The sequence below is a fragment of the Mauremys reevesii genome, linkage group 12 (genome assembly GCF_016161935.1).
Source record: "Mauremys reevesii isolate NIE-2019 linkage group 12, ASM1616193v1, whole genome shotgun sequence".
Lineage (NCBI taxonomy): Eukaryota > Metazoa > Chordata > Testudines > Geoemydidae > Mauremys > Mauremys reevesii.
In genome coordinates, this window is record NC_052634.1 from 9,393,656 (window position 1) to 9,416,507 (window position 22,852).

The following is a 22,852-nucleotide window of genomic DNA, read 5'->3' on the forward strand; positions in this document are numbered from 1 at the left end:
CCTATTCCTTGGTATGGTCCCTCCATCAGGCACCTGACCTATATACATCTTCCTGGGAGGAGGTTTCATATGAATGAAGCCCTCTTTCAACCCTAACGCTGGATTCCCCAGCCTGGGAGAGTGAGGGTGCAGAAAGCAGAAAAACATGTCTCGCTGGACTTAACAGTATATGGTCAGCAACAAATGACTCATTAAATAGCAATCATGTGCGGTACTCCAACCACTGCCATTTTCAGGCTCATAGCACTTTGCAGTTAATAATGAATTAAGCCTCTGACAATCCTTGTGAGGTTGGTGGTCTTACCCCCAATCTACAGATGGGGAAACTGAAGTATAGAGGGGCAAAGTGGCTTCTCTGAAGGAAAGGGTGGCAGAGCTGGGAACAGAACCTAACATGAAAATCCCTGGGCCAAATGGGCAAATGGGCACTGAATTCCCCTGCCCAGCTTTGAGGGTTCTGCCAGACTTCCAGTAGGTAAGATCCCCTCGTTCTTGCTCTGCCCATGCTACAGACTCATCTTCTTGGGCCTAGTGGGGACTTATTCTTAAGTCCTCACTTGTTTTTAACCTCATGGGAGATAGAGAATAAACACCTCCCGTGTGCCAACTATAACAGCATGCAGTCCAGTTTCTGCCACCGCTGGAGAGTGATTCCATTTCTGCCACACCTAATTTTGGTCTGCTTGTCCAGGTTTGCTGAGAAAGAGCCAGAGAATACACACACCTTAACACAAACACGCCCCTCCCCGCCTGCACACGCACACAGAGTAAATGAAGGACCCTGAGGCAAACCCTCCGCCCTTTCAGACCTCCGGTGTGGACTGAAACATTGAGGGGATATAAATGTTGAGTGCTACCAAAAGCAGCACCACTTACCATGTCGGGGTTTCTATGGCAACCCACCCAGATACTGCAGCACAGGAAAAAAGACGGAAGCTTTTGTGTCAGCATATTAAGGTCAGGAGATAAAAATAAATTCAGCTTAGCTGCCCCCCTAACAAACTCCCTTCTTCATTATGCCCCTTGGGCTAGGACATGAAAGGGGCAGTGCAAAGCCTGCATGGCTTGCTACTGTGTAATGGCTGCCCAAGCAATGCTCCCCGATCCTCACAACAATCACATTAATTTGCTTAGACTGAATTGTTATCCTCATTTGGCAGACAAACATCAGAAGGCTCCTTCCCTGAACAGCCTCTCCTGGCTGCTAGGAGACAACACAGACCCAAACCTGTCACCAACTGCTCACAGTCAATCATTCCAACATCAAGGCCACTGGAACAGCGCAATGGCCAAATAGCAAGAGGCAGTGACAGTGCTACCTCCTGATGTGTAATTAATGCTGGGGAGAATGATCTGGAAGGAAGAGGATCAGATCCCCTGTGTACACACGTACACCACTGCCCGTAGAGAGGAGTCTATAATTGGGATGGAAGCAGTAACGCTCTATAGAAATGGAATAGGGCCGATGAGCAAATCAAAAGCTATAGGATTCAATAGAAAATGGCATCCTTGCTATGGTTTTTTAAAAAACATAGTATAGCACTCTATAGCAGGGATCTAATTCTCCAGTAGCTTCTGTAGGAAGATTTGAAGTTTACAATGTGCTATTAAATCTATAGGGTTTTTTCATTCACAAGGTTTTAGATGCCTTCTCACACACAGCCAAAGCTACATCCCCATCACACACCCTCCTACATGCAGGGCTGCCACTATATTCTCCATGCAAGTACATATTACTAAGCCTACATCTCCATCACACATAAGTGCCACTGCACAGTGCTATTTCTCCATTCTTTCTGCACACACAGCTATAGCTCCATCTCTATCAAATCCATGCACACCATCCTGTGTTGGCTTCCTCTGTGTTCTCCATATAGGTACATATATCCTGATTTGTCTCTCCCTCACATTGCTCATCTCTGCACGGGGTGTATTTGCATACTCTGTACATCTATCCACCCAGGGCTCTCTCTCCATCACATACAGCTACAAACTATACAGGGCTTCACCAGCATTCTCCACATGCATTTATATACCCTGGATTCCGTCTCCATACTCAACACTAAGATAACTGCATTTTCCACCACAAACACACCCAGGACTACCCTCCATCACACACAGATTCTGCATGTCTATGTTCTCGATACACTCCCTGAGCAGCACCCTGATTTTAGAGTATGCTTCCCTACTTTGCAGATCTGCCAGCTCTACAGGGGCATCTAACTAGTGTCATCCCTTTAAAGCCAGCTGGTCCTTTTTAAAATGCAGAATACCTGCTTTCTGGATCCGTTAGGATGCATAAGGAAAAGTGCCTTTGCCATCCTCGCCTGCCAGAGGAAACATAGCCCCAAAGCTGCCTCCATTCACAGCTGGCACTGAGCACTGTTTTGCTTTCAGGACTGAATCCACTTAGGGCTAAATATTGTACAATCCTCCCATATGTGAGCAACAGGAAACTTTTCTGGCAAACAACAATCCATTTGTACTGTGTGTCTTTAACAATGTTCATAATGGCACTCCCCTTGTGATAAAAGGATTCCCGAACTCAGAAAAGAATCACACACAGCTAAGGATGATTGTGGTACAGCTTTTCAAATCAGTCTGGTGAATTTAGACACATTAAAAGGGAAGATGAATTTATATCCCCAAGGACTGCTTTGAAAATCTTCACGCATTGATCTGGAACAGACGCTTCCTCAACGGCATTCAGGAAATCATCTCATGCCAGCACCTCTGATAGCATCCAGTGGCTTACACCTGAGTGGCCACTTTACACTTTTACCAAGGCCAGAGTCTTTTACCATTTGTGGCACCTTGCTTTCAAGTGCATTATGTTCCATGTTGCTCCATGTAGGAAGGTGCCACCCTGAAAACAGCAAGATCTGGCATTGCCCTAGAAAGGTTGCAGCAGTCCAATGAGCTGGTGCCTTCCACAGGGATATGCAGAAAGCAGGTCAGTTATGATCATGTAAGGTTAACATATTTCAGGCCTCTCATCGCTTCATTTACCCTTTGGTAGTGGATGCCAGGGGCGGCTCCAGGCATCAGCACACCAAGAGTGTGCCTGGGGTGGCAAGCCACGGGGGGCACTTTGCTGATTGCCGCGAGAGCGGCAGGCAGGTTGCCTTCGGCGGCATGCCTGCGGAGGGTCCGCTAGTCCCGTGGCTTCGGCGGACCTCCTGCAGGCATGTCGCCAAATCCGTGGGACCAGGGACCTCCCGCAGGCAAGCTGCCGAAGGCTGCCTGCCTGCCGTGCGTGGGGCGGCAAAATGCCTAGAGCCGCCCCTGGTGGATGCCAACCCATTAGCATGTCAGAGCTCTATGCACATTCATTCATACTTGCTCATTTGATTTTTGCGGCATTACTATTGGAGAAAAACACCAATGAATCAACAGCTTGAATTATTTTAGTGGCGTGGTGTCTATATTTCCATACACAAAAGCTTGGTCAGCAATAGCGGAATATTCCTTACCTTGCACTGGATGGGGAGAGCAGGATGTTGCATTCTTTCTTTAATTGTATACAATGAGAGAATTTCCTTGCAGATTCCAAAGAATTGATGCATAATCTCATGAAACTCACTCACAAAAATCTGAAAGTGTCACTGGTCAATCACATGTAGGATTGGTTCATCCTGAGTAAGTCTGGTTGCAATGCTCTCTACTGTCTCACAGGGCACTCCTGGGAAAGAGGAATTTATCTTCCACCTGAAAGGGTAAATATATAGAACATCAGACAGGATGCAAGAGCTTGTTTGGAGAGAGCAAATGTTTCCTTTTGCAAACCAGGAAAACCTCTCGGACAAATTCACAGGTCATACATAAGGTGTAAGTTACATATCATTCATGAGTTTAAGTGAGCCTAAACTGTGTAGTTTACAGAATAAAAGGCATGGAATAGAAGGATGTACAGGAGGGATAAGTTGAAGTACCCCTACCCTACACTTCACCCTACACCTTCTTGTGGCCCATTGACATGTAATTATGCCATCTTAGATCCCTTTATGTTCTCTTTTGCTCACTTAGGGCCTGATCTTGCTCCCACCGTAGCTGACAGGAGCTTTGCTGGAACACAGGATGGGATTTTCAAAAAAAAAAGCTTAAGCAAGTTATATGTGCTTAACACTCACTGATTTTCAGTGGGAGATGGATATCTAACTCTCTTAGGCTCCTGTGATGGGGCGCACTCCCCCTGCACTGGACAGGAAAGGGTTAATCCTACATTGTGGGCTGAGGAAGCCACGCCCCCTCAACTCTACTGGGCATGAGCCAAATGCACCAGTATAAAAGGGAACAGCTCAGCTCAGTTGGGTTTGACTGCTGGAGAGGAAGGCTACATGCTGCTAGTTCCAGGTGAGAATCAGCCAAAGTCTTGGAGCGTCTGGAGTTGCTGGGCACAATGCAGGTTGGGGAACCTGGAGGCAGCAGAGATCCCTGGACTGCAGCAATGGGAGCCATGGTAGGAAGCAGCCCAGGGGGATTAGATAGTGGCTTGGTCAGTGAATGGCATTTTGAGTCAGTGTGCCTTGATTGCTGCCACCTGCCCCTGCTGACTCAGTGGCCTATGTTCTTGTCACTACTAGGGCCCTGTGCTGGGGCATGGTGGAGAGGGAGGACCTGGGTGCCCCCTATTAGGCGGCTGCAACTTCCTTTTTTGTGTAGTGGCCCCCTTCCCTGCAGGAGGCCTCTAGGCCCTATTGCCTTGTTGATGGGGGCTGATTCATTGACTGACCACTAGGCCCTACTAATAGGGGCAAGTATACTGACTTTCTCCAGAGACAAGTGTGGGCTATGTATGCCCTGCCAGTACACCCTAAGAGGGATGGGGTCCCCCAACCCTGTCACAACTCCTTTGAAATGCCTGATAGTGCTGTGGCTCAAACTTTTGTACTGGTGATGCCTCTCTCACAGCAAGCCTCTGAGTGTGACCCCCTTATAAATTATAAACACTTTATAAAATATATAACATGAGAAATGCTGGAGGCAAAATGAAGTTTGGGGTGGAGGCTGACAGCTTGTGACTCCCTGGGGGGTCCTGAACCCCTGAGTTTTAATCTTATGGCCACTTAATGACTTGCAACTACTTCTTCCTCCATATGCACCATCTCTGACCCGGGCCCCCCTGCTCAGCCCCCACCAATCAATACTTTAAAAACAACCTATCTAGCCTCTGTGGTGGTGTTGGGGATTCAGCAAGTGGCACTCTTCCTTCTCTGTTGAAGCTGAATACTGAAGCAATATTCTAGGGTGGTATTTGCACCTCTGGTAGCCTATTATGTATGCAGTCTTTTGCATGAGAGGTAAATCCAAGGTTCTCCTGACCACCTTCTGGCTATTAGAGAGCCCATAGCTGGAGATACTGTCTCATTGTTTCCTTGTATTCCCCCATGTCTTTCAGTCTCCTCTGGTTGTCTTTTCTCTGATACTTTGTGTACAATTTTGGGGGCAGGGAATCTTTATTTTGTACAGTGCCTAGCACAGTGGGGTCCTGGGTCCAAGACTGGGGCTTCTAAGTGTTACTGCAATTCAAATTATAAGTAAGACAATGGAAGAGAACTGGACAATTCCCAGTACTGCCACTAGTTTGCAGGATGACCTTGAGCAAGTCAGTTCCCTACCCTGTGTCAGTTTCCTATCTGTAAAATATGCTAAATGATACTGAGAGCTTCTTTGTAAAGCACTTTGGGAACTATGGGTGATGTGAGCTAGGTATTCTTATTACTACATTTCCAGGTTGATTCATTTCACTTTGCCTAACTAAATTCCCCCAGCAGGTGGAAATGCATACAGTACTCCACATACTACTTGTGAACCAGTGAGTAGTGTTATTTTGCATTTTAAGCAGCTGCCACAATCCAGCCCCAGAAAAGACTATTGGTGTGAGGGGGTAATTCCTATCTGTCTAGTTTATTACAATGCTTTGGGGTGAAAGATGCTTTACAAATTTAAGATATTAACAATTAACTAATAAGATACTTGAGCCAGTGTCATTGTAAGGTCACTTAAACAGTTTTTATCGTAAAAGCAAAACACAACCCAAATCACCACATATTGCACTGACATTTACCACAAAAGTTGATGCAATGAGTTACTTTTTTGCCTATGCCAGATGAGAGGGACAAGATTAGAGCTGGTGCCAGAACTTTATGTAAGTCTATTTTCTGGTGTCTGCCATTAATACCATCACAAATAGCCTGCACCCTTTATTGCCTACACAAACCTGATGCCTCTGGGTCTCTGAGGACATGTCTAGGCAGCAATTAATCACCCATGACTGGCTTGTGAAAGGTGAATTGGGCTCAGGGAGCTTGGGTTAAGGAGCTATTTAATTGCAATGTAGACATTCATGCTCAAGCTGAAGCCCAAGCTCTGGGAGAGGAGAGGGTCCCAGAGCTCAGGTGAACTGAGTGGGTGTTTAACTGCAGTGTAGACATGCCCTTAATTATTTAGCTGATTAAGACAGCAGGGCCTGGACTAGACACACTTTAAAGAGATTCACTTTCTTTTGTAGCAAATTTAGCACAATTTTCCATGCTTTGCAAAAATCAAGCACTACCACATTTTCATCTGATAATCTTCAAATCTTTTCTGACAGTGGATAAATATTACTGCTCCTTTCTGCCAGCTGGGGAAAATGAGACTAAAATTTGGCTTTGATAAAAGTGCTAAAAAGCTGTGGCAACATCAAGAACAGAACCTGTCTCCTGATTCCCATTTCTCTGGTCAAACCTCTAGACTGTCCTACCGCCCCCATAGAAATGTAAGTGAGCAGAGGGTGGCTAGTTTAGAGTTTGTGAAGTAAGAGCAAGAGGAGTCAGTAGGGAGGAGTGACACTGGCCTGGGGAAAAGCAGGAGAAGAAAGGGTGAGGGTCAGAGTGGGAGGTGTGAAAAGCCAGAGTGGGATAACAATCAGATTATGGTTTTCACATTTGGGGGAAGCCACTGCTGGAGGTGCTCATAGAGCTGGATCCAGGCCCAGAGGAGAATCCCAAACCAGTGTAATCCTTCTCCCTCTCCACCTCAAAGGAGTCCTTCAGAACTGAGTGAAGCTTGGCATATCTCCACTGGGGAGCAGCAGAGAACAGTGCAAAAGCTTTAGCATCACTACAGACCAGGGTGTGTCCTGGGATTGCTTTCAATCAAAGTATAAAGAGTAGCAGGGATACAGGTGGGTGTTAGATGGGCACCTGTGTCTAGTCTCAAGGATGCTTGAGAATCTAGCAGTTCCAGTAACCTTTCAGAAAAGGTTTGACTGATGTGTATTCCCTAGTAGTATAACTGGTCAGAAAACTAGACTTTTTCTGTAGAATTTTTTAATTCAACTTCAAATGTCCATTTTTCTTTCCCAAAATGGTAGATTTTTTAATTCTCCCATTTTCTTACCCCCTTTCCACTGGATAAAGGAATAAGGTAAAAAACAGTGGTGGGAGGAGTCAACCATTTTTTCACCTCACCTTGTGTAATGAAAACTAAGTTCTCCCCCTGCTTTCCAACTTATGCCATTGCAAAGTGGTGAAAACTAGAAGGAAATAAATGCAAAATAAAAATTAAAGGTTTTTAACCTAAATGTTTTATATTGAATTTTCTTGCAAAACCTTTTTTCTAATTTTCCTTTTTGATAAGTGTTCTGAGCAAATATTCTTCATTGTAATTGTTTTTTGAGCAGGTCTACCCATTATTAAAGGGAATGGGATGAGGGGAAATCTTGTGAATCTAGCAGCATGGAAAGGGAGTTGGGGAGGGGGGAAGCAGCATTCTGGGTTAGAGGAAGGATGATCCAGTCATTAAAGCATTGCCTAGACTTGGGTAACCTGTGTTCAAGTCCCTGCTCCCACAGATGGCCCTTGGGCAAGTCACTGAGTATGTCTAAGATACAATGTAAGCTTGGGGTTCAAAGCCAATGGGAGTTTTGAGTGAAGATTGGTTGCAGCACTGGCCGTCAGTTACTGCCCAATCCCAAAAGGTGCTGTGCACCCTCAACTCCCATTGACTTCACTGGGAGTGCAAGGTGCACAGCCCTTTCAGGATAAGATTCCCCTAGTCAGCAGGGGTAAAACATAAATAAATGGAGTAAGAACAGAGAGATGCTGAGGGGTTGGGTGGTACAGAAAAGCATGGGGCAGGGGGTGCCAGACAAAAATGTTTGAGAAATTAATGCTTGTCTGCCTTCGCATGGCATTATGTAACAAACCTTGGATAAGAGGGGTTATAAAATGCCTATGTCCCCTCTTAACAAGGTAACTATGCCCTTGGCACCAGGCATGACTCCTTCACCACTTGGAAAGGAAGTGTTGTGCCACATAAAAGCACAATATAATCACCATCCGCATACTGATCTCTGGCCTGGTTCGTCCTAATGACACTTTAGTTCATATGGATTATGTAAGACTCTATGATTATGAAATCAGGAACCACCACAATGTCTTGGGTTCTGGATCCATGGAGCTGCTCTCTCCAAGCAGAGAATCTCCACTCTGGGACAGCTGAGGTAGAAACCTAGGCATGCAAACCCCAGCCATGTGTGTCCCTCCAGCTGGGGCTCTTACTTGCACTCCCTGTCCTCTTTGAAAATTTTATTTACACAGCATGGCTCAGTTTAAAACCTTCCTGTTCTCTTTGGCCCATAGCAGACACTGGCCTCTGCCTATTCCTGCACTGCTCTTGTCCCTTCCACCCATCATCCTCACCCCTACTCCTGTCCCTTCTATCTGCACTCCCCCTTCCCCTCTTTCAATCCCCCACCTCACCTTCCTTGCCTGTCACTATCACTCCCCACTTACTGTATTACTCCACCCAATATCTGCCCCTTCTACCCCTGCACAGAGAGCCTTTTGCACCTTTACTGCTTTTAAATAGTATTCACCTTGCTCTTTCAATTGCCACTCTTCTTGCTGGGCCCCATTGCTGCCTCTGACAGGCACTTGCATGTTTGTCTCCAGCATGGTATATGCACAAAGCATGTTACACTGTGCAGATGATGCTATATAAATAGATTCCTTGCATACTGTAACAAAATACAGTGAGTCACTACTTTAAAAGAAGTGAGAGATGATATAAAACATTGGCTTTGGAGAGCCTCATGTTGCTTAATTATAGCCAAAGTGTGATTTACTAATGGCTATCAGCTGCAGGGCTCTGTCCCTGCTTGAAGTCATTCAATTAAAGTTAAAAATGTCTACAGGGCTGGACAAGGTAAAAGCAGGGGAAAGGGTCTCATGGTAGATTAGTGGAACATCAGCACTCCCACCTCCCCAAAAAGAAAACAGGAGGGAGTATGAGGTGGCTTGGGGAACTGGTAATAGGTTGTAGTCACCTGTGTTAAGGTCAACTGTATCTAGGTCACTGGTTTAGGGCAGGGATTGACTAAGTTTTTACCATCTGGGGGCCTGTGTGAAGGAAGTTGGAAGGGAGCTGGGTATCTGGCATTGGACACATCAATATCATACCCATCATCAATTTTAGCACTAATGACATTTTTGGCAGTGTCAGCAGAGATGCTATGGACTGAATAGGGTTGGAAAGTGGATCTCTGCCCCCTCAACCTTCATCTTGGAGAGTGTACTTCTGGGGCTAAGGTACACTGGTGGGACAATGAAGGAAAAATCTCTTCCTCTACTAAATGCGTGTTGTGCAGAAACAGAACTTCAGGCATGTATTTCCAACAGATCATTCTCACCGGTGGCTTTCATTTAGGGTATGTCTATGTTGCAATCAGAGGTGTGATTTGCAGCTCATGTAGATGTACCTGAGCCAGCTTAATCTAGGTAGCTTGCTAAAAATAGTGAAGACAGTGTCTTGCATTTCAGTGCAGGTTAGCAAAGCAAATATCCACCTGGGGGATCAGGTGGGCTTGTACAGCCCATGCTGAAGCCCACACTGCTTCATCTTCACTGATACTTTTAGTGGAATAGCTAAATTAGAGCTAGTGTGGGTATGCCTATTAAAGCTCCAATCACACCCCCTACTGCAGTGTAGACATACCCTCAGAGAAGGAGTATATTCAACCTCAATCAGGAGGTGGCAGGAGTTCTACAGGCAGTTTGATTACAGTTGTTTGTAATTTATGACCTGAACTTGGTTCCTCTATTGCTATTTTTTACACACACACTATTTAGACTAATTATTTAAGGGCAGTGACCATCTTATTATTCTCTGCATGTATATCACCTAGCACAATGGGGTCCTGGTCTGTAAGAGCTCTTACAGGCTATGGCAATACAAGTAGTAAATTTATTGACTTTTGGAAAAGGAGCTGCACTGATTTGTTATAGCCTGGTAAAGCAATACCATTCTATTAGACTTATGTATATTTGCTACAGACCTAGATCTCCATATACAAATATGGATGTAGTTAGATAATACCCACATGATCATGAATACCTAGTAAAAATGAGGTGAGAGGTCAAATCTGTGACCTTATTAAACCTGATGAGAAAATTGCATTCCAATGGCACAAGGTGTGACTGTCAACTCCCACCAGTTTAAAGGAGTTAATATCCAATCATTCATGCAGTCAGAATGCTTGGATTATATGCATGTACTTGCTATTTATTCTTCTCTTGCTATACAAATAATCATTGACTCTAAAATTCCTTTTGACAGTGTTTAAGGAACAAGCATGATGAAGACAAGGAAACATTTTGTACATTAAAGAAAAACCTGGGGCACAGCTGCCAAATTACTCTTGCTACTAGTGGGAATAAAGTTGGAGAAGGGAGCACATAGAAAAAAGTAGAGCTAGTTGGAATTTTTTCCAATTTAATTTCCCTGTTGAAAATTTCAATGAAAACAATTTTCCATTTCAATATTCTGTTAAATAATAAATCCCACACTAAATTAAAACTTTTTTTGACCAGTTTTCCATGGACAAATTTTTCTACAGAAACTTTCATTTAGTCAAACCCTATTTTCCATCAAAAGTGATACCCTGTCACTTTCACACCAGGCTATTAAGAGCAAGGGGGAGGGGTGTTGTGTGGGAATTTTGACTGCTTGGTATTCAGGACAACACTCAAGGCTCTTAGTATATCCTTAACACCTCCTACATCTGTTCTGATATACACCTCAAAGGGATTTACAGCACTAAGATATAATCAGGTTCCCTGGGTGTATTTTAAGAGCAGTGTGTTCTATTAATAGCCTTCTCCCTGCATGCCATAGACAGCAACCACCCTGCTCCAGTGTCTAACAGGGGATTGATGTGATGTCAAAAGAGAACAATCTTTCACAGAATTGAAGAGGGAGTCCCTCTGCAACATAAGGGGGAATTCCTAACAACCATGTTTTGAGGCAAACCGTGGGATTGCACACATCCCCAGTAAAAACATTGAATTAAATTTAACTTAATTGGAGATTGACCATTTCTGGCAATGAAAATACCTTTTCCCCATCCACTGAAAATGAGAGCCTTCTGGCAGAAACAGATTTGCATTTTCTAGCAGGCCTGTGGAATCAGTTCTTGTCACTAGTGTTACTCCCAATAGGAGTTTTATCTGGTCTTGTACATTACTAATAAAATAGCACTATCTTATTAGGAAAGATCCAAAACCACAATACTCCTACTGTATAATGTGTTTTGGGCCATTACTGTAGTTTAAAGTGTGTATGTTCAAAGCACTGCACACAATAAAAATTATAAATAATATTGATAACCTGTCTTTTATTTATAAGGTTAGTAATTTGCATCTTGAACTCAAAATGCTTTACAACCATTTAGAGTCACATTGGACACTTGTATGTCCATGCAGCTCCCCATAGCATCAATGGGAAATGAATGCATTTATCTGAGGATAGAATTTGGCCTTAATTATGCCTTGTAACACCTCCAATAGGATACTCATTTTATAGAGGAGGGGAAACCTAAGTATGGAGAGACAGCCATTTGCCCATGGTCACAGAGAAACTCAAACCTCAGCTTGGTGTTATAACTACTTGGGTTATAGCTCCACCTTGCCAATGAACCCCATGTAGTCACTGTTGGCTAAAGAAGCCAGCATGCTGTCATTAGACATGTCATTCACTGTCCTTCCTCACTACCTATTCAGAGCAAACCTTTTCCTCTCATTCTACTGAAAAGCAGCAGTCCCTTTCTCCACCTTACCAAGCTCTTGGAACATATTTGTGAATTCCTTTCATAGGGCTTAATAGCCATAGTTGTGATAATTGGGCCTACACATTTACCTTACTTTTTACAGCTGAGCTCTCAATTAAGTCCCTGGCAGTCACAATAACCTACATTTATTTTATTTTAAATGTTGAGGTGTGTGTGCGGGGGAAGGTACAAAAATGGAGATAGACTGAATTAGTCCAAACAGAAAGGCCTCTTGATAGAACTTGCCTGTATTAAGGTCATGCTTGGCAAATAAAAGTGGAACTAGAACCCAAACTGGTGTCAAACAAGGCTATCCTGATCTAACAATAAAATCTGTTCCACCCATCACTCCCTTCTAGGGTCCTTGAAAATTGAGGGAGGAATAAGGGCTACTGGAGCAAGCTTCACTATCATGGCTGTCACCCCACCATCTCCTGGGACCCCAAGCCTTTGTTATGCTCATCCTGAGAGAAGTCCAGACCAGAGAGAGGGACCCAGATGACACTGCTGCCTCTACTGACTAGATCTGAATCCCAAACACCACCCAGGATTAAACAGGATTGGACTTTAATAACAGTAGCAGCTCCAGGTCATCTCAGCAACTTCTTTTCCTCAAAAGGACAGTTATTACCATCTTAGATACTGTCAACAAGTCTTTCTCCCCCCTCTAAAAACTCTCTCTCCAGCAAAAGGGAACAAGGGATGTTAAAATGAAAGCTTTAATATTTGACATTTCAAATGTTTTAACTGTTTTCCCTTTTCTTTATTAAAAGGCTAACCATTTTTTTATGGTGTTTGCTGTGGTACTAAGCAGGCTGATGTCTCTGTATACAAAACTCCAGAGCTCCTTTGATGCTGCTTAATGTTGAACAGTGACCAGGTTGTGCTAACACCTTTTAAGCCCATATATTTCATCTAAACTAACACAATAGATGTCTAGGTTAGTGACCCAGTTGATTGTTTCAGGTGACAATGAATGTATATATCAGATATATCCTGGTGTGGTAGTTTAGGACACTGGTTAGTTTGGTAAGTAGAACTAGTGACCTCATAACTTTAGTTTACCCATCTTAGATCTTTCTTTCCTATTGTGACCTTTATATGTATTAAATTATTTTAAAATTGTTCATTTGATGTCCTTTAGTGACTTATATTACATAAAGGTAACACTTGGTTTTTCTGTAGCTCTTTCCTGCTTTCTATTTGTATTGCAGTAGCATTTAAGAGCCCCACTCACAGACCAGGCCTCCTCCTGCTAGGCACTGAACAAACAGAACAAAAAGAGGGACCCTTCCCCCAAAAGCTTACAATCCCAATAGAAGACAAGAGACACCAAGGGGAGAGACAGAGGGAATGATCAGCAATTCATAACCTAAAATAAGGCAAGAGTGAATCAAATTTCAAGGTTCTAGCTGAAAAGGACCCTTGAGTGGTCAAAATCCAATACCCTAAAGACCTTTTGGGTGGCTTATAGTAGAAGAGTCAAATGGCATTTTACCTGTATTGAGCTGCACATGAAGAATGTGTTTACAAAGATCATATTTCAAAAATCTAGCTCTATGGGAGTGCAAAATTAATTTTGGCCAGTCAGATAATTTTAAATTAAATATTATCTGCACTACATGAGTGATCCTTAATCCTTGAGGGTTTTTCCCCAAATTGCAGTGAAAACTCCAACCTTTTAACAAGTTGAAAGACTTTGATTTCTCTCCCTCCCTCCTCCCCCCTCCAATATTTTTGGAGCAGCTTACTGAACTGATCAAAATGCTCACAAATTAAATACTTCTGCCCTAATTGTACTGCTCCTGGACTCAAATGATCTAATAACCAAATTCTGCCCTCAAACAGGCTCTTAAGGAAGGTCTAATGTAGACAAACACTTCCCTCTATTGTTTTTAATAGGTTGTTCTAGTCTCGGGGCCAAATTGATGGTGTTGGAGAGTGGAGTCTGCTGCTTGGGTACAACATGGGCAGCTGCAAAGCAAGCTTACTCTGAACAGTCTGCTAGTGCATCTCAAACCCTGCTCTGGAGGTAAGTTCAGTCTCCAGTTTCCATGTTGACATTGCCACTAAAGGATTCACTCAGTGCAACTGGTAGAGGTTTTTCCTAATAGCATGGATGGTTTCCCACTTTAGGAACTGTACTAAGACCCACCATCTCCTCTCATGTAGCCCATCAAACAGCCATCAGATGGGAACAAACTTGAGCACAGACAACCATGGAGTGAGATTGCAGCTCATGTAGACATACCTGAGCTAGATTCAGGCTTGGTGATGGATAGCCCTATAATCTGTTCATTAGAATAGGTGGAAAAGCCACTCAAAACATTGAAAAATGTTTCCTTTTTTTAAAGAAAAATAAATTCAGTTTGGAGCAATAAAGTAAAACTAAATGTAAATTTCTAAACAATTGACCAGCTCTAACCACTACCAAGCATGTAAACTATCCCTTTGCATTCTTGAGTGTTTCCTCTTACAAGAAAAGGGAACATTCTCCATCCTTTTGTCCTCAAGATTTCAAAAAGTATCAGCTGTATGTTTGCAAAGCATCTTTCACATGTAGCACAGTTCTACACCAAAGTTGGAAGCAGAGTGCAAAATGAGAGCAGTTTCCAATGTATAAATAAATCAACTCCTGTATCGTGATGGATGCATAAAACGGTAGATCCTAATACTCACTTCAAAAACAGGAAAGGAGTCTTGGGATCAGAGCTGTTTTTCCTGCCATATCCTGCTGTAATGAGGTCAACCCAGTCCTGGTTTCGACTGGGATTTCCTATTGCAACAAGTGCAAAGCTTCCCAGCCCATGCCTCGGGCAGTCTATGGTGGTGCTCACGTGCAACATGACCTCTTTTCTTTCTGGTGAAGCTGGGAAAGGGGAGGAAACAGCAGTCAATCACAATCCATGCTCTGGTTTCTAGCTGATAGTTCTGAGCAATTTATCACAGCACTTTTCAAGGTGAGGGCCCCATGTGGTTAGCAAAGACAAGCCAGCAAACAGGACTGAAGTGGGGCTCTCAGCCATGTTAGGCATAGAGAAAACTGGAGGGGGAAAAATCACTAAATGTACATTAGTTTAACACAAATATTTAACCCTTAATTTCCCTGAAGTAGTGAAGGTAAATCAACTAATTATTTCATTCCCCCTTAATGGCAGCCTCAAACCTCTCATTGCCACTTATCCTTCTCTTCAAAGGATGGGCATAGGAAGCAAATGTCTGGAAATTGGGCCCAATTTCCTGTAGCAGGTGAAGTGAACCACATATTCAAGAATCAGGGAGGGTTTCTGGGACTGTGGAGAAAATGTGGTTTGGGATTTGCTTGGAGCAAGGGTCTTGACCTGCCTTGCCTAACAAGAAACCTGGGAAGAACTGCTCCCCATACCCAATCTAGGTATGTCTACATAAGCTGCAATCTCACTCCATGGTTTAGTACAGGCATGCCCTCTGACTCTACCCAGTAATCTAAAGCCTAATACAGGACACTCAGCCTGACAGCCAGTCAATAACACAGCATTGAACAATGACAAGTCATTGAAAAGACACTGACCTCCACAGTGATGGGGTTGGAATCCTATTTAGCAGTGCTGAAACCTTCATATAGGACCCTCAGAGAAGGAAGTGAGCCTTTTATTCCTTTGAGATAAACACAGATTTGTGGAGGCTGGGTGTGCTATTTACAAACTCTCATGTATGGGAACAGAAAATAGGTCACCAACCAGCATATTTGAAAGATGAGAAAATCTGCACTTTGGTTCCCTCTTTAGGCAGGGACTCAATCACAGCGACAAGGCAAAGGGTTCTCTAGCTACATCAGAAAATCCTCTCAGTTAGTGCTACCAGACGTAGCAAAGGCTTTGTTACAACACCAGATTCGTTATGGACAAAGGAGCTTTCAACTACTTCCCAAGTGACCTATATAACAAACCCAACCACATGAAAGGTTGAGTAATAGCCTCACTGAAGGCAGAAAGTGGCCAGGCTTGTTTTGGCTCAAGAGAGGATTTCAGTCCCCTTCATGATTCTGGAATCTAAACCAGATCAGGTTTAGACTTAGCACAGAGGCAGAGCTACATCTCTGATACACATTTTTGAGATTGGATTGCTCCAGGAGGGGATGCAAATTGTTTGTTGTAATTTTTCATGAGTTAATTCTCCTGCCCCCAATAATTCAGTCATTCTGATTTTATCAGCTTCTACCCTCTGATTTATCAGCTTCTACCACACCTTTCCTGGTTCCACTGAGCTGGGCCATCCAACCTGCCTAGGAAAGAGAAGGACAGGGCAACAGACAGGTTTGCTCAGTAGCTCTTCCAGAAAGTGATCCAGCAGAGAGAGAGCGTGCACCAGCATGTGTATTTAGGACCAGTAAGTGGCTTGTTTCCAGTAAGCAGATCATTTCCAGGCAAGTAACACCCTGCATGTTCACCAAAATCAAAGCAGTGCCCAGTGATTTGACATTCATAAGGGAAAGTTTGCCTTTCCTTTGTTATACATGAATATTAAAGGCCTGATTCTTTAAAGGCAGAAGCACAGAGCAGGCTGCAAAAATGAGCATGTATGTGCATCCATTTGCACTCCATTTCCCATGGCTGTGCATACAGAGTATTTGCACACCCTAACCCCAGCTGGAATGGTTACTTTGTGCAGTCATAGTAACCGCATGCAGAAGTTAGACATGCACTTGCATTTTTGTGTATGGCCTGCACTGCTGGTGTTCTGAAAATCAAGCCTTAAGAAAAGTGGGAGGGGGGAAATCTCAAAAAGGTTCAGTGTGTAGACTCAGATCATAAGTTACTATGGCTAGGCCTTTAGATTTCTGTATATTGGGCACCTCTACCCCCAGTACCATCTAATCTGGTTTAGATGAGATAAGACAAGACAGAAGCACAGGAAATGATTGAAGTCAGGGAAGCTGAAGAATGGTGAGGAGACCAACATAGGAGTGGTTCATGGCATGGAAGGACTGGTCTTTAAGCATGCATATGAAGGAGAAAAGAGAATGCTTTGCAGACCAGAACGGGGGACAGTTCAGACACATTTAAGGGCTCCAGCTGCAGGAGCAGAAGCAGGTTATGAATTCCCCCTTAGATCAGGAATGCTAAGACCCGGGGCTTTCATTCAGCTCATTATAGAGACAAGGGCCATTTGTAAAATTTCAGAACTGGGCTTACATATGTGAATCTCTTTTTGCCTTTTGTCCCAAAGTTTGTCAGTTTCTCTTAGGAATGGAAGCCAAGAGTGCTCTGCAACTGACAGCAGGTGCTCCACTCCTTACAGGATTGGACACTTTTTGGCTCTAGCTCATCTCTATATGGAATATGAGCGCATGAAACTCATTGACCTAGTGAGGAGTATTTGGATCAGAAATAGTAATAATGAATAATAGCCCTTTATAATATATAGGTGCCAATGTCTCATAAAATCCGGGTGACTTAATCCTTTTTTGTTAACTAGTGATCGAGGGTTCTTGGATTTAACTGATCACTAGCTACAGGTCCATCCTATGCTGGGACATAATCATTAAGTCAATTGCCAGTTTTGACTACATCTGCTGTCGAGTCATATTTCTGCCCTTCAGATTCCTGTGTTTGTATTTGCATGCTTTGCCACCTCCCCAGCACTGATTTACAAGTTGTTCTGCCAGGCGTATGGGATTTTTTACATGGAATCCAACAATTGAGGAAAGAATGCTCTAACTGCAACCACATCTTTGCAACTCATGTTCAGGCAAGTTGGGCGAATCAAACAAACTGCTTTTGCAATAAGAAATTCACATTGGGCATTTCAGATTTAAAAAATAAAGGCTGCTTTTGATAGCTATAGATAATGCATGGAATATTCAAAAGCACCTAAGAGGTTTATAAGGACAGCTGAGCAGGAAAAACATTTTCTGTCCTGTGAATATTTTTGAGAATTCTAATTTTTTCTCCATCTCAAACAGGACAAAAAGTCAAATTCTCTAAAATATTCACAAGCTGACAAAAAATTCAGGCCAATCAAAATGCTTTGTTAATTTCAAAATAACATTTCAATTTGATCCTGACATTTTGTTGTTTAACTTTTTTTAAGTTTAAATTTCAAAGCAAAAAGTCATTTTGAACTGGAAAAAATTTCTTTCAAAAAGTCAATTTTTTTAAGTTGGGAAATTCATCCAATCCAACCCTGTTCCATGAACAGTATAAATATTGATACCTCCCTGAAACATTCCTGACAGCTCTACACTTAAGAGTATAGGCCACACTAAAAGTCGATGGGACTTGTGCCAAGTCATCTAGAAATTCCTGAAAATCTCATCTAGTGGTGCCTGGTTTTCTTCTCACTTACTCTGACAACCTCAGTGGAATTCTTTCTGATTTACACCAGTGCAAGTTAAAGGGGAATCAGGACCCGTGAATTTTCAACTGGCCAATGGCAAGCCTACATTAGTTCAGGAGGACAAAATATTTTCAGTGGACAACCAGACTGGTCATACCAGATTAGAGTTTTGTTATAAGGGGCCTGATCTTACCTAGGAGTCAGGATGCTCTGCAACTCACAGGAGACAAGGTAACTTGCAGAATTGGGTCCAAGGATAATCCATAATATCCCTACCAGAGGGAGAAGTGTAAAACTGGTATTAACCACAGGGACCTGGAAATGGTGACTGGGTATTCCTGAAGCATGCCCTTTAACCGGTATGCATTGAGAATTTTATGTAGGAAAGGCTTGGTGCAGGTTGTTAGCACTTTTTGTGTCCTGCCATGAGGGTTACGAGAAGCAGTCACAAAATTCAACAACTCCAGTGTGTGAAGGTGTTGCAGTCTCTTGTAAATTTATGAAAGTATCCTGATCCTGTGAGAACCATTAAAATATTATAGATGGACAAAATATCCTGGTCTTTCTTGATATTCTTCTCTGCTCTACCAACACTAGCCTCAGCACTTCTTTCATCATTTCTTTCTCTTCCTCCTGCCTATGCTTTGCTCTGTGCTGCCTCCTTCCCTTGGGGTGCCCACACCAGCCCTGTTTCCCAAGCCACCCTCTTAAAAAGTCCTTCCTATATTCTCATGTCTGCTGAGCCACCTGCCAGAAATGAGTTAATACAGAACAAACAAACAAACAAAATGTGACACAACTATCAAGATAGGCACTGACTAATGAGTTTGGTATATAGGCCTCGATTCAACAAGGCACTCTGTGGGCGGTCAGCTGTTTGTATCATTAGTTACTGACGAATATATCGTTTGATAAGTAACAGTGGGATCCATGGTTTTATGACTGAAAATGTTATCCTACCCTCAGTCCACCCCATTTTGTTGCTTTTACTTGCTATGGCATGTCTGACACTTAGCCTGGAAATACTTATGGCAAGGTATTTCAATCAGATTTGCAAAGGTCTAAGTGCCTAAAGATGAAGATAAATACCTAGTGAAATTTATAAAAACATCTAAGCAGGTTAGGTGCCTAACTCCCACTGAAAGTCAACAAGACTTGGGTGTTTAACTCAGGCATTTTGGCAAATCCCATAACTCCTATCTGTATCTTTAGGTACCAAAATACCTTTGCAAGCCTGATCTCTTCTCTGATATATACACACACACACACACAGGCGGCTCCAGGCCCAGGCACATCAAGCGCGTGCTTGGGGTGGCAAGCCGCAGGGGGCGCTCTGCTGGCGCCGCGAGGGCAGTGGGCAGGCTGCCTTTGGCCGCTTGCCTGCGGAGGGTCCGCTGGTCCTGCGGCTTCGGCGGACCTCCCACAGGCGTGCCTGCGGGAGGTCCGCCGAAGCCGCGGGACCAGAGGACCCTCCGCAGGCACGCTGCCAAAGGCAGCCTGCCTGCTATACTTGGGGTTGCAAAATGCCTAGAGCTGCCCCTGCATACACACACACGAATGAGACAAGGGGCCGTACTTACTAACCTATTTAGACAGATCTTTGTGTGTGTGTGTGCATGTGGGTATTAAAACACCTAGAACACTTTTGGGTCTTGTAAAAGTACTAAACAATAAATTCCAGGCATAACTGCCCAATTATCCAACAATGCATGAAGGAGCTGAACAAATAGTGAATATATGAGGATTCCACTGATTCATCCTTATTTCTGTGTTTCTTAGTGCTGGGAAACTTTTTAAATTGGGGATATGGTTCTGTGACTAAATTCGTTTGGATCAAAATTAATTTGCTGTAATCTATTGGTCTAGTCTCTCTGCCAAATATTTAGGTTTCTCTTCCTCTTGTGAGATCCTAATTTTACAGATGTTAGTTGGATAAATACTTTTGACCATTCTTTGTTTTATCGTCTTAGTGCTTATGTTTTGTTTAACATGCTAAATTACACACAGTCAGCCAGTCACTTAACCCCTCCAACCAGGAGAAAATTGTGTAATTATTCTTTGATACAATATAATTCCTGTAGGGCCAATAATTTCAGGAATCTGAGATTGTTTGATATTTTCCTCCATGAACTGCCAATGGCCCTTGTAGAAACTGTTGAGAGGTTACACTAGCCTTTTGCTCCTTCTAGAATGTAATTTATCTTCATGTAGTAGCATTAATCTAATAATTAGTGAAATTCAAGTATTCATCCATGAATACTTGAATGTAATGCTGATATTTGTTATAAAATAATAAAAACAAATGTTATTTTAAGAATCTCCTATTTTGAATGGAAATCCAGAAACTTGTGGAATTTTGAATTAAAAAATTCCAGTTATGTTCAAGCAAAAATTAAACTTTCACATCAAAACATGCAATACACCAAATTTCCACATATCCTGATGCAAAACACCATTTTGCACTGCCTTTCCCCTCCCCCCACTCCAAAGGGGAATTTTTAGAGTTATGAAATAGCCCAGAATTGAATTATTAATTTTGTGCATGTGAAATGTCTATAGAGGGGATTACATTTACAAGTGTGCAAATATTAACCAATTTATTTTAATTAATGAGGGATTTATTTCATTTCTGTGCCTCTGAGATTGGAAGAAGTTTCAATCACATCCACGGCATTGTCTGTCTATACCATACTGTCTAAGTATCAGAGGGGTAGCCGCGTTAGTCTGGATATGTAAAAGCAGCAAAGAATCCTGTGGCACCTTATAGACTAACAGACGTATTGGAGCATGAGCTTTCGTGGGTGAATACCTACTTTGTCTAAATTACACTACAATTTAATGCCATTACTCTAAATTCGTTGAGGCAAAGACTGGAATGTCCTCTTAATGGTGGAAAATATATGGATGGTGCTTAAGGCTTCAATTCAGCAAAGTCCTTAAGCACATGCCTATCTTTATATATGCAAAGAATCCTCTTGATGCCAGGAAGGATGAAAACATCTTAAGAGAGGCTATTTTTATGGTCCTTTCATTCAGGAACCAAAATCCTATTCTCAGGAGATTTCAGCTCTAATATCGAACTACAAGGCGTCTGCAAGGTTTCCTGGACTCCTGGGATGCAGATGGAACTAAAGATCCCAAATATCCGCGGGTGGTTCTTCATTAACAGTTCCATCACCTCTTCCAAGAACTACTTCAAATGCTGTTTCCTACCCAGCCATCTAAGAGTTCAAAAGGGAAGGAGCCAGTCTCTCCATGAAAAAAGTGTAAAAGGAACTAAAGTTTTAAATTGCAATTAAATCAACTGGTTAGCTTGATAACCAATTACTGTAAGGTGTGACTCTGGCAGTTTGGGAACCCATTTATTATCATTCACATTTAAATAGCACTTCTGTAATGGTAAAGGTCTGTGCAAATGTTAATTATCCTCCTGGTGAAGGAAGGTCACTATTAGCAGCCCCATTTCACAGATGGGGAACTAAGGCATGGGGAAGTGAAGTGACTTGCAAGTTTCCTTCCTGCTGATGTAAGACTGGGTTAACAATCCTATAAAGAATCAGAATATCTTATAAACACAAGTTTTTTTTTTTTACAATCATTAAGCCACTGTTACAAGCCATTGCCTCCAATTTCATACTGACAAAGTAGCATCTGAACTGACAGTATCACAGGTAATTGGGTAATAAGATCCTAATTTAAGAGTGCTTCAGATCATGGGATTTGATTGGGCTCATCATAGAAACAGGAGCTGTAATGTAGCCAGCCTTCTGTACTATAACTTCTGAGTCTGAATCATACCTCAGTGAAAGCCTGTGTGATGATTCAAGAAAAGAAATGAATCAAAAACTCAAAGTTTTGAACATTTCAACCAAGTCTAGCGTTAGTGTAAGAGCTAGAGATCCAGGGAGAACCACTGGGCCTGTCTGAGTCCATAAACCTCAGTAAAGAATCCCCATTATATTCATTAGAAACTAATCCTGTCTCTTCTATCATGAGGGACACTACAGGGCCGAGTAGCGAAGTTCCCAGGATTTTGATTTGGGCCCCCACAGTAGTATATATATTATAAGAAACTTGGCTTATTTCTTCTTCTTCCTGCTACTTGACCAACTCAGAAAAGAGGAAGGGAGGGAGTAAAAGAGAGAAAGAAAGATGAAAGGGATAGACAGATAGAGGAAGGGAGAAAAATCAGCTTTTTAAATTAATGTTACTATTGGATTAAAAAGGGTTACTATAGCAAACTATACTTCCTATGACCAAAAAAGAGCCGAAGACACTGCTAGTGACCTCATCTCAGCCTCATTAAGCTACAATCCATCAGAGCTCTTCCTGGAAGATGTTTAACCAGAACACATATCTCCTGACTCCTAGTCCAGTGTTCTATCCACTGGTCTATACTGCCTGTCAATTTTCAGCGATAAGTAAAGTTCCTTGGACTTCCAA

At 42.7% G+C, this 22,852-nt stretch overlaps 1 long non-coding RNA gene across 4 annotated transcripts; it reads left to right on the plus strand.

Annotated features, from left to right (window-relative positions):
• Positions 1-4,321: 4,321 nt before the first annotated feature.
• LOC120375459 lies at positions 4,322-22,470 on the plus strand. 4 transcript variants are annotated; one of them, XR_005586555.1, is made up of 4 exons: positions 4,322-4,459; positions 12,451-12,680; positions 13,994-14,123; positions 21,446-22,470. It is a non-coding gene; the product is annotated as an uncharacterized LOC120375459 (long non-coding RNA). The 4 variants fall into 4 exon arrangements; XR_005586557.1 differs by having other exon boundaries at positions 4,323-4,353; XR_005586554.1 differs by lacking the exon at positions 12,451-12,680 and having other exon boundaries at positions 4,322-4,353.
• Positions 22,471-22,852: the final 382 nt, after the last annotated feature.